The sequence below is a fragment of the Typopeltis vanoorti genome, chromosome 6 (assembly GCF_054136105.1).
Source record: "Typopeltis vanoorti isolate ZY-2024b chromosome 6, IOZ_Tvanoo_1.0, whole genome shotgun sequence".
In the NCBI taxonomy this organism is placed as follows: Eukaryota; Metazoa; Arthropoda; class Arachnida; order Uropygi; family Thelyphonidae; genus Typopeltis; species Typopeltis vanoorti.
Genome location: NC_143554.1, coordinates 35,740,661 through 35,753,121, shown reverse-complemented (window position 1 = coordinate 35,753,121; position 12,461 = coordinate 35,740,661). Strand labels below are relative to the sequence as shown.

General features: G+C 36.3%; 1 protein-coding gene across 1 annotated transcript in view; it reads right to left on the bottom strand.

Annotated features, from left to right (window-relative positions):
* Positions 1-6,472, bottom strand: part of LOC150105382 (metabotropic glutamate receptor 3-like) — a 144,796-nt gene extending 138,324 nt beyond the window's left edge. Inside the window, exon 1 of the mRNA XM_090394119.1 lies at positions 6,333-6,472. The gene's annotated coding sequence lies outside the window, so the exon portion shown is untranslated. The remainder of the gene's footprint in view (positions 1-6,332) is intronic.
* Between the last annotated feature and the right edge of the window lie 5,989 nt (positions 6,473-12,461).

Sequence of the window (12,461 nt, the reverse complement as noted above, 5' to 3'; positions counted from 1 at the left end):
TATTTTAATGAGCCTGTGTAGCTCAGTGGATGTGGCGTTTGCCCGCACGAAGGAAGACTTGGTTTCGAGTCTAGTCGGCGACTAGAGGAAACTTTTCTAAGCCTTTTTTCGACCGGTTCACGAGTTAGTCGATCTCTGGCACTGGCAAGCGGGTTTTTTCTCTTGTAAACTCAAGAAAATCGACCGTAGAACCCACATTATTTCAGACATTAAATACGAGTGTTAGGGACCACGAGATGGCGACACCTGTAGAGCCCTCTCTCTTCACTGCGTGACGATTAATTAGTGATAGCCTTGGGCCAGCTATCTCTGATTGGGTACCACTGGAGATTGAACTGCCCACTCAGTCTCCAATAAGTTAGATAGGGCTGAAAACGGCCTCTCTCTCATAGGAATAAAAAGGCGTTAGCTGAATTGTTTTTTAATAAGTAGTGCAAAGCAACTACAATGAAAACCTTTGTACTGTGTATCCTCTCCTTTCTTTTTTTTTTCTTTTTTAAAAAAAAATATAAAAACTTAGAAGAAAATATCCCGATGACTTGAATGAAAAAAAATCAGCGAATGGCATTAAGGAATAATTTACTAAGAAAGCCTACTGCAATAAAGTTTCATTTGCTCTACTTAACTAGCATGCAAGTCATAATCGCCAACGAACACGAACATGCAGTCAACAAAATGATCACTAAATGCATTTAACAGGATTCGTTACTGGAATCCTCACGATTGTCAGTTGTGTCAATGAACTGGAAAACGTTGAATTATCTGGAGAATAATGTTAACGACATAGTTTTCTCCATTAATGATAAAGAATGATACAATGGCTAATAGTAAGGATTAGATATTATTGTACGTGTGCTAAACTACAGTACGCCAGAGTCGCGATTGAAATACCATACCCTAGGCAAATTTACCTGACGAGGAAACGGAGTGTTAATTGTGTTCACCTCATGAAACCATAATATTCTTTCCAAAGTAGTTTACTTATGGGATATTTCTTGGAGAACTGAAATACTCATCTACCAATTCCAGTGTTTTTGAATTTATTTATCCGAATATTATTGAATACTTAATTATGTAAAATATCCTTACACGAGTGATAATGCGTTGCATACAATAAATCCTAACTTAGGATTTTGAAGTTCGTCTTGTTATGTTCTCAAAATCAGCTTTCACAAAATTCGGACTTTGCGCACTTTACGCCACCCATTTCAAATCCCTCAGTTACAATTAAATAGTCATTTCTATACGGTGGCGCTAGGCAGTTGATATAGCCTATTTCCCTGAAGTAATTATTAAATGCTAAGACCTTGTTGTCCATGTAAACCGATTTTATCACGAATGAATGCAGATTGGGAATATAACGCGTAGAGGAAAGGAGATGTCGAAATCCCCGCATTATATCCGAATGCTCAGTACATTCGATGGCATAACTCAGGGCCATCATCTTCGATAAGATAAAAGGGACGATACAAAGGAGGATTTCGCAGATAATTAGTTGACATACCTTAAATATCCCACATAAACACTCCAAGGAATGAACTCAGATTTCTATCTACTGAAACAACCATATCATTTGGTATACTGAGTGTCAGAAGAATCTACCAATCACGAAACATTTTTCTTAACGCTGGGTAGTATTGCAACGTTTTCATTCTTGGACGTCGATACTCACCACATTTAGACGCCCAGTGGATTCCTAACATGTACTCTTTTGGTGTCTTGACAAACATCCAAGTCTGTACCACATTTGTTTCGCCAGGTTGTGTTTGTTGTAAGAATCGCACACAAACTTTGCCCAAGGCAGTTCGATGACTTCATCTGACTTAAGTGCACCAGGTCATTTTGATCTGTGCACTCAAAAAGAAATATAAGGGATTAATCTAACGTAGTTCAGGTTGGTCAGGTTTCCAAGCACCTTATCTCTCTGGAACTGCTCATTCAAGAAGGCTTTCATTTGGCTTAATGTGGCGAGGCTCTGATATCAGAAGAGTTTTTCTAGTATATGAAGTATTGTATAGTTTTGCAACGTGTTCTAGAAAGCTTTCTCCTGCCACTATGCCTTCCTTGAAGATGAAGAATGGCCCACATGCGTAGTCGAAAGTCAGCGCATGCCACACATTTAATATTGAGGTACCACATTCTTATTCCATGATCCATTTGTAGAAGTTTGCTGCTCCTAAATTCGACCATTTGCTGCTGTTACAGAAACGTGGCGTCACTAAAGAAAGCAATGTTGTCAATAAATGCATTTACGCAATAAAGTTTTCAGTGCAGACATTTTCCAGTTTAAGTATTTCATTTTGTAAAGTCTGTTCTGCACGACGTGGTGTATGGTAGACTATGGAATTCGCAACTGACTGGAAAGATGAATGAATTCACGAGAATTATGTTGTAAAGCCTGTCTTAGTACTTCAGGGTGATGTGCATCCTGTGTGAATCTCATTCGTATTTTGCCAAAATTTCTTTTAGATGGCAACTGAAAATTTGAATTCAGCAACCAAAAGCGACATCGTTTTTTTGAGCTGTTGAAGAGCGCCCTTTTTAATATTTGGCGATACTTAAGTACAACGCAGTAGATGGTATCACTTTTCTGTACCACTAAAACTTGCACTAACTAAATTTTAAAAAACGTATGCAAATTGTGCGTATCATCCATAACTTTACGAATAGACGAAGTTATTTCATTTTAGGGAACAGTATATAGCAATGCATTAATAAAACATTAATATTGGTCACCTTTTTTTTTTTTTTATCGTGTGTTGCCTTCACCTGTTGCCGATAGGCTGTGAGTCCGAATCCCATTATGTTTCAGTTTTATACAGACTTGAAAACTTATTTGTTAATTTATTACTTCATCAATAATAGCAATAAGTGGATGACGGTAGATTTTCATTGACTGAGCATGTAATACCGTATTGTTTAATTGCGACCGTGGGAATTTTGCTCCCGAGCAAAATTCCCAGCTTATTTAATCCGTACCTCAGGGGATTGGAATGTGTGATGCGTATTCAACTGTTTATCGTGGATTGGGTTTGATAAGAAAATTTATAATTTAATTCTGAAAAAAAAAAAAACAACCATAAACTAAGTTTTGTGTTCTCGTGGGGGGCGGGGAGAGAAAAACCTTGCTTTTGCCTGCATAAGAATTATGTAGTAAAGCCTGTCTTAGTACTTCAGGCTGATGTGCATCCTGTGTGGATTTCATTCGGTGGAAGGAAATTTACAGCAAGATTCGATAACTTAGGAAGATTCTTTCATGAAGCTGTAAATAATCAAAACCTATACTGTGATTTTTTTTTAAATTTATATGTATCTGAATGAGAAAATTCGTCCTCTCCCTGTCTTTCAAGACAAATAGTAATTTTACTCTTAAGTGGAAGGGAGAAATTTAATGAATGTACTGAAACCCTAAAATCACAATTAGTATGAAGTCCACACGTATAACATTTCCTGAGTCAGCCGATACATATAATGTAAACGTATAGTTTCTCCTGAAAGTTCATGTTTAAAAATAAATAACGCCCAAAAAGTTTGGCCGCCGTTCATTCTGAGAAACAAACTGGCCATTTAGCAAGCAGTCATCAAACATAATACAATGGCCACGTAGCCTTAGTTACTTTGGCATTAAATTCCAAGCAGAACAAATCCGGTGCTTAATACTTCATAGAATAATGCAGCGCATTTTAATGGGATAGTTTTTTTTTTCCTTGTAACTCGGGATTTTAGCTCTATTATAGGACTTTAACATCTTGTGATATTGACTGATTATTTTAAGACCTGGGCTCCTTTGTCAGTTCAGAAATATTTTGGCAAAATAGTTGTCGGTTTCTCCTTGGTAACACGAAGTCGTCCATTTTGCTTACTTTTGGACATTAACGTGTGTCTCAGCAGCACGTGTGTGTGTTCACTTGTCACCCATTGGGCCACAGTTGTCGCTTTGGAGACTTCTTGCAGACTTGTCCTGCCTTCCAACGATACGATCGCGCTGAAGATTCGAAACTTTCAAGCAATCACAGTACATTGCACAACTAAACTGATGTTCCAGGCTTTTATAGTTTGCATGCTGTTTGTATTACGCTATTCATCAGTACATTGGTTGACTGTTAAATCGTTGATCTTTATCTTTTGAAGTCCACTGGAAGACTGTGGTTGGGAAAAATCTTGAGGCAGAGGTTAAAATTTTGTGCATTATCTATTTTAAAAGTTCCACAAATGAGCTTCCTTTGGCATATTCTCTTCGCCCTTGCACAATTCTGTAATCACAATCTTCTTTCACTACGCGTTATTCCCGCTTCCTCTGCCGGTCCGCAATAATTTCATTAATAAGTTTTGATTAGATGGACATTAATGCAAGGGCGAATTCTCTATGCTTGCTGAGCAAGCTCATTAATTGAGAAAGACGTAATCTTTATTTGTTAATAGAGCTAAATGGCCTCGCCTACTCCCCGTATACGGGAATAAAAAGGCGTTAGCTGATTTTTTATTATTATTATTTTTTTTAATAAATGCATGCATTTGTAAGCATTCCATTTACTTTTATTTTTGTAGACAGAAGACTTAAGCTTGCGCGGCAATAATTGAGCGTCGCGTTGTGTATCGAAAGTCGATGCTTGCTCCTACAACCGAGCAAGCCATTTCACTTAACGTGAAATGGCTTGCTCGGTTGTAGGAGCTTTCAGGTCCTCGCAGAAGCACTGATTTCATGCGCGCATAGCCATTTCACGTCGTCTCTCTGTTGCTTAAACACAGGCCATACGCAGTCAAAGTAGCTCCAGCCAGTGAGCTTCAGCCAGCCTTTACAAGTGTGCGTGTTGCTTGGGAAAATAAGTTACAACCAACTTTTTATGACGATGTTATTGACCAGTTCATAAAAAAGAACCGTAGGGTAGAATTTGTATTCAAGTAGCTAAATTGAAAAAGATAGAATATCATTTGTAAAATAAATGTTGTATTTGTATGATTAAATGTACATATATTTCTAAATATATAGTTTTAAATGGTCAGTAATTCATTATTCCGCTAATCAGACTTTAATCACACCTCTCACTCCCTGAATGATAACAAGAGCAAGCGTGAATTTCAAGACCAGCATTCGCCCCTGCATTAATGACACCTGATATACTTTTGTACATTCAGTACAGTAGTCATTTGCATAATACGGTCACCAACCAAATTAAGCATGGAATCTGACTAGCAAAACCGCTCTGCTTTCTTTGTTAATTGTAATACTCTTTTCGAATAAATTCCCCACTGAACAAGATGAAATTGTTTTTTGTGTAATGTATTTAAGCAGGCATATTAATTGCTGTTTAACACTACTTTTTAATTTGAGTGAAAACGTGTTAAGTGCTGGAATGTGTGCGCGCGCGCGCGCTTCGTTTTAAGTATTGTTTTGCAAAACTTGCAGTTCACTTTCCATACTGATGTGTCAGCTTAGCATCAGGCGACTGATACCAACACTGTAATATGGAAAGTAAACTGCAATTATATATTTGATCAACTTAACGACTGCAGCAACTACCCATGAGCTCTTTTACACTCGTTCATGGGCTCCGATATGAAAATAGCTCATGGGTAGTTGAAGTCTTTTAGTTGATCAAATATATATTAGACAAATGTTCTTGTAGAGGTAACGCTTAGATATAAGCCACTTACTACTGCTAATATCGACTTTTTAAAATCGTTTAAGATGTAGACCAAACGCTGATGGAAACCTTTCTTGTGCGTGCATAACTTTGTCATCTAGTTTACAGCTGTCAGGAACTATCGTCTACAATCATTTTAGGGAACAAATTAGTTTAAAATGAAATTTAAAAAAAAAAAGCGAATTATGAACCTATTTTTAAGAACCTGCATACGCGACTACTGCTCTCAGATTGAAATCTATGACATGCCATTGCAAAGATTCCATTCTTCCCAACAATACGCTATTAGCAGTTGAAGCTTCGTTTAAATTTTTAATTAGAATTGACAAATGCTTACGAGAAAAGTAGTAATGAAAAGTGGAAATAACTTAGTCAGTGTGAGGTTCATAAATGCTCTAGGGAAAGTTTTTAATTTTGAATTCTCTAACCATTATATTGTCTACATAATTCAACTTCGTGTATTTGGATTATTGAATCAGTTGTTAATTTGAGTAGTTTCTTGAGTAAATTACCGTGTGGTCGAAACACGTTCCTTGTACTTTTTCATCCCGATAATCAAAACCGTTTGCTACGTTATTCATCCTCTACCTAGAAAGAGGATAACGCTGCAAGTAGTTGTCCCCATTCTTTGCTTCCTCCCACGGGTTAACAAAAACAAGAGGAACCTACCTGAGCAGTGTTTCTTACCGAGTGATAGAGCCAGTAGTAACGAATTGCCATATTTCACCAAATAACAGCCGCCCTCACTGTGCACACGTGCAAGCGGCACTTCTGTCGGTGAAATAGCTGTCTTTGACCTCAGTCTCTTTCCTCATGGTGTCGTAGCGTTTTTCACATCTTCTCTTGGAACCTGTCAGGATGTGTCCATGTGGATTGGATACGAGCAGAGAAAAGCCTGCTACATGACGTACGCATGACGTCAACCCTCCGTGACCTTCAACCAATAGAGTAAACTAAACTAGTTTATTGTGCTCTTGCTGAATATCCTTGATGAGAACTGCCGTGAAGAGGCGTGATGTTCTCAGTATTAGAGTTCACGCTCTACGGTAACCTTTACTTGTGAAGTTAAAAGAAGCTGTGGAGTTAATGTGTACATCATCGAGATGGCTGCGTTGTTCTCATAGATATTATTGGTTGTTAATGTGTTAGTGATGTCGGTGATATTCCATACAAAATATTAAGTGACTTATAGGATGGTTAGCCCTTTACACACCTGATTTTGGTGTTGATCTCCATAGGATTCACCTTGAGGTGAATCCTATCTCCATATTCAGTTAGTGCATGTTTTCTCCAACTTTTTTTTAATCCAAGGAAAAACCTCAGCTTCCGGTCACACTACCATTTCCGTACGAGTCCTACCTAACCTTCACCTGATAAGTCCTTGCACTCGGGGAGGATTCGAAATGTTTTCCAATCAAATAAAGCCATTCATGTATTTAAGACAGTAGTTTCCAAACTTCATGTAGCAGTGCTCAGCCTATCTTAGGAATATTTATTCAACTTTTCTCTACATTAAATTTTAAAAAAGTCATAAGTATTTATATAAAATGTATTAATCGAATATGCTTAGGACTAAACTATTTAGTTATAAGAGTAATGCATAAAATTTAATCTACCACTTATTTCTAATGAAGAGCAATGGAAGATTACGCCGTTTAATCTTATAGTTAAGTGATTATACTTGGTTCATCTGTTTCGGCTACTGTTTACAGTTGACATCGTAAAATCTCATATTTTAGCATAATGCCAGTACAATTGTAAACGGTTACTTTATTTAATAGAATGCATAAAAAATACTCACTTTGTGAATGCATTCTTTATTTTTATTGTAGAAATACTTAATACACTGAGTGTAGTTTTTCGTTTTTTATACATTCTCAATTAATCTTTTAGTTTTTAACACGAAAATCGACAGGTAGCAAGTTAAATCGTTCTCGTATTGATACGTGGATCCTTTTTCTTTCATAACAAATCGTAGTTATTTCTAAACTTTTATTGTATAAATGTGTCTAGTGACAGCTTATCTACTGATTGGGATTAAGGTTTGGGATCATTGCTTGTGTTCTACAGCACGCCTAAATAATTGAAACATTTTAAATATGGTTAATATAAATAAACATTTCAATTAATAATGTGCTTACACGGCATGAATAATCCACGAAGAAAATATTGTGCTTATACACATTGTGCCGTTGCACGGTACATAGTGTACTGCGTCAAATGTGTATAAGCACAGCACCGAAAATCATGTAAAGAGCTTATTTGAACAGGAATGTGTTCCACAGCTAGAAAAATGCTGTTTTTACAATTACGGCAGAATACAATCCCCCTCTCATATATAGTCATCTTGATGTGCAGGGTAAAAATTCATGAATACGGAAATGATCAATAAGTATGCATAAGAATTCTCCCTATTGAGTTTTTTTTATGGAAAAAGCCTTTATTTATTGCACAAATTTTATATTTAAATTTATATATTATGATGTATGAAAATCAGTTAATAAGTCGCATAGCATGACTGATTTGAATTTCACTTTTAAATTCACACTGAACTTCTACTTCACTACCCTGTTCACTCAGTGCATATATTATTGGAAATTTTTTTCTAGTAAAAACAAACATAAAAAAAAAACTGGAAATAAGCCCCCCCCCCTACTTTTTGATTTTATAAGGAACCAATTTTTCTCCCTTAGACTTAATTTATTATATCCAATCTAAAATTAAAAAGCGTAGATCAGCCAAAGTTGCTATTATTATTTCTTATATTAATATTTCCGATGGATTTGCGGTTGCATTCTTTATTTTAGCCGAAACACCTCCGATAAGCAAGCCTGTAATGTATGACAGAGAAGCGACATTCATCAGCGCGGATGGATGGAGACTCTGTGATATGCATTAACCTTACGTCATTTTAATTATGCAGAGTAATAAAGGGCGTGTCCTGATGAGATGATCATCTGTTTTATGCGTTACATACTGCACGACTGTCAATGGTTGAATGAAGTTAGATTCTTCCAAGTGAAGGCCATCAGAAATATGCCAGAGATGCCAATGAAATGCAGATCAGTTGAGCAGATATTGTTTGCATTTTAGCACCTCTTAGCATTTGCCATGAAGTGATCCATAATTTGCGCAATGGATCTTATGGATGACTAATTCATTACTGTTAATATTTTGATATTAACAGTACTTATAAATTAAGCTTGCTATAATTGCTTTTCAGTATTAGTTTTCTTGCGTATATGCACACTCCGATTTTGCATATTTAGTTAATGTTGATAAATAAACCTACGGAATTTGTAGTTTAGTGGCTGTAATTAAATGTATATTATTAGGTGGAAGATGATTTCATCGTATGGTGTGAGACCACCACCTTGATTATTCGAGACCTAAAGGAACCTGAAAGAGTTGCTTGTTTGATCGCTAATATAGTTTTCGGACTATAATTGCTAATTATAGTCTGCCCCCCCACACACATGTATACACACAGTACTGATATACTAGACGCTAAAATCCTTTTGAGGGTGGGTTTCATATAAAAAATAAGAGGAAATTGGAAGGTTCTCTCTAAACGTTGAATGTATGTTTAAATTTATAAGTTAAAAAATATTTATTTTACTGTGGCCAGTTATGCAAATATACATGGTGATCTTTCATCATGATATTATGCATCTTCGGTTGCAACCATTACACGTACTCAGTTTTCGGAATGGACAAGGAATCTTCAGTTCTTGCTGGGAGGATGGGAAAAATTTCTGAGAATCTGAAAGACAAATATCACCACCCTGGATGGCAGAGTAGAGCGTCGCAGATCTCCAACCAACAGGTCGCAGGTTCGAATCCTACTGTTAATTGATAGTTTGTATTAAGACGATATTCATCACTGGTCTCGAGACTCCAATTTAATAGGAGTGAAGTGGCTAGAAAAGTACCAAGTTTGGTCTCAAGAACACGGATCAAGATTTTCAAACCTCTGTATAGGAAAAATAAATTGAAAAAAAAAAAAAACTATTAGAATTTTCATTAAATCACACGACCATGGCAGTCTCGATAGTCACGTGATTAAGCGCTTTTGTTTTGGTATCGATAGGCGACTGCGGCGCTTTTACCGATGGAATCGATTTCCACTGTAGCCTGACTATATGCGATGCTTTTTTTTTTTGTACATTATGTAGTGGCTTGAAAGTATTTTCGTTCTATGTACATATCAACATCTATTGATATCTGGAGTATCAAATAATGAAATAAGTAATAATAAAATATGTAAATTCTATACCTTGTTTACTCGCCATACTTTTTGTGTGAGGGGGGGGGGGAATTATCATCCCTTGGATGAGGTATGGTCACTCTTGTACTGCATAGGGTTTGAGCGTCTGTTAGAAGAGGGGGGTGGGATCGCGACTCCCTCCACACGCAAAGTTAGTAAGAGAGGGAGACATCCATGTGCTAGAAGGATTCGAACCTATACCTTATTGGTTGTATACGTTTACCACCAAGCCGGCACTAGCCATAAAAAAAATGCATTTGAAGGCCTTGCGCCTCATTTATTTTTGATGAAAAGTGATGCTGTTCATTGGTTATACTTGCCATCTACATATCTGAATTAATGTCATACCTGCTATCATTTATTAAACCTGTAGTTAATTCTGCGCTTTCTGTTGCTCATATTTTCCAAGTCAAAATTATCAACAAATGAACTTTTATTGGATTGTTTCATCCGTCATCACTTTTTCAAGTATCTATTCTTATACTCAGAGGCGTAGCTAGGGAGGAGCGGCTCGACCCCCCGGGCGACACTGAACCTTTTTTTGACTTTTGCAGTTAATTCAAAAATACAGTCTCGAGAACTCAGTTCCAAATATTGTAATACTACTACGAATTTTCCTCACAATTGCACAATTGCTGTAAGTGTTGCTAGTTGTGAGAGGAGTTTTTCTAAATTAAAATTGATTATGAATTACCTACATTACTATGAAATAGACATTCGAAAATGTCATCGACGAGTTTGCTAACAGAAAAATAACATTTTAGATTGTTGAAATTAAAGTTTTACTTCAAAAAATAAACATAGCGTTTTAATTTATTTCCCTATACGTGGTCTGACTTTTTGTAGTATTTTTTGGTGTGTATTGAGAGGGGCGGCAAAAGCTCTAGCTACACCACTACTTATACCCGTATGCACTTGTCTGTGTTGTTAGCAGTCTCTCGCAAAGGAGAAGACGATAAAGAAACCCGTCGAATCTTCTCCTTTGCGTTTCATTAATAATCAAAAAGCACTCTTCAATAACACAGTTCAAAATTTAACACAAATGTCAAACATGATTAACAAGAATGAAATAAGCATTTAGTTTATCAAATTTGTGTTCTGTTTCTTAAACTAATTTACCTATGCTTGATTTAATGTTTTAAATACTTTGTCTTAACATTTGTCATGCAAGATGCTAATATTCGCTTACATGCGTCTGTTAATTTGTTTGAAAGATGAAGAAAACAGCGTTATTTTATTTCTTAAAATTCATTCTTAAATTTAACCAGTAAAAACTGAATTTTAGAAAGGAAATGAAAAATAAATAAAGGCGGAGGCTCCGCCTTTTCATTTATTGTGGAACTGCGAAATTTATCAATGATTTGAATGCTCATTTGTATGAGTCGCTTGGCACTGCAAACGATTCGAATCAGAACGAGTTGAACGTTATGTCCAGTGCAAGTACGATGTACTTATTAGCTGGGGGGGAAGGGGGGGATCCTCTGTGACAGACTTAAAGGAGAGAAAACATGACACGCACCTTGCTTATTGTGTTCACCATTGGATAATTAATTATTTTATTATTCATTGGTTGATAGTTGATTATAGAATGAGATATACGTAAAGATGCTTTAGCTAGTATTCCTAAATATATGAGTCAAATTAACCGCGTAGAATGCAAAATTTTGTGCAAATTATTTATAAATGTGTATTTTTTTTCCCTGTGAATTCACGTCGCGAAATCAATTGTTTCAGTGTGTGTTCAGACTCCGCTACTTGTTTTCTTTTCTCGACTGCTGCTTCAAGTTCCTAAAAATTAAACTTATAAAAACTATGCGATTATTTCAAATCGATTCAGCCATTAAGATATCATCGAACAATGGTCTAATCTCAAATGGCATCTAAAAAATAAATAACAATTGGAGCCCACTCCAGTTGGGCTCTCTCTCTCTCTTTTTTTTAGACTTGAAGTCGGAAATTGAAATTAAATAAATAAATATCATATACTAAATATCCATAACTGCAATAGAAATAGTTTTCCACTTAGAAACGTTAATTATAGTAACAAATTTAAGATTTTATATTTTTGTGATACCCACCCACAAAAGGTCGTTAACCTGTAGCATTAATACCGTGGGTGGATGCCGATTTTATTATTTTAAAATTTCTTACATAATCCACATCCCTGCTCTATAGACCATACACGTATGCAAGCCACTTCAAGCCTCCAGTAAGCACGATTCGAACCCCACACTATTGGATGGAATGTAGATACGCTAATCACTTTGCTAACCAAGCTAAGTCGACCAAGACCGGTTTTTAAACTGTATAATTGCCTTTAATTCAGAAAGAGGGGGGATAGTATCGCTACCTGTTTAACTAAAGATTTTACGAATTGAAAGAGTCGATTTTAAGTTCTTTGTCCCTCAGAAAGACCCTCTCCTAAATTCTGAGAATGCAAGGTCAATAAATACATGATTATTAGTGGCTTAAGTACTTGCTACCTTCAAAGCGCTGCTGCCTAAGAGCTCAGCGGACCAAAAAAAAAGGGCAGCTAACAAGAGATACGT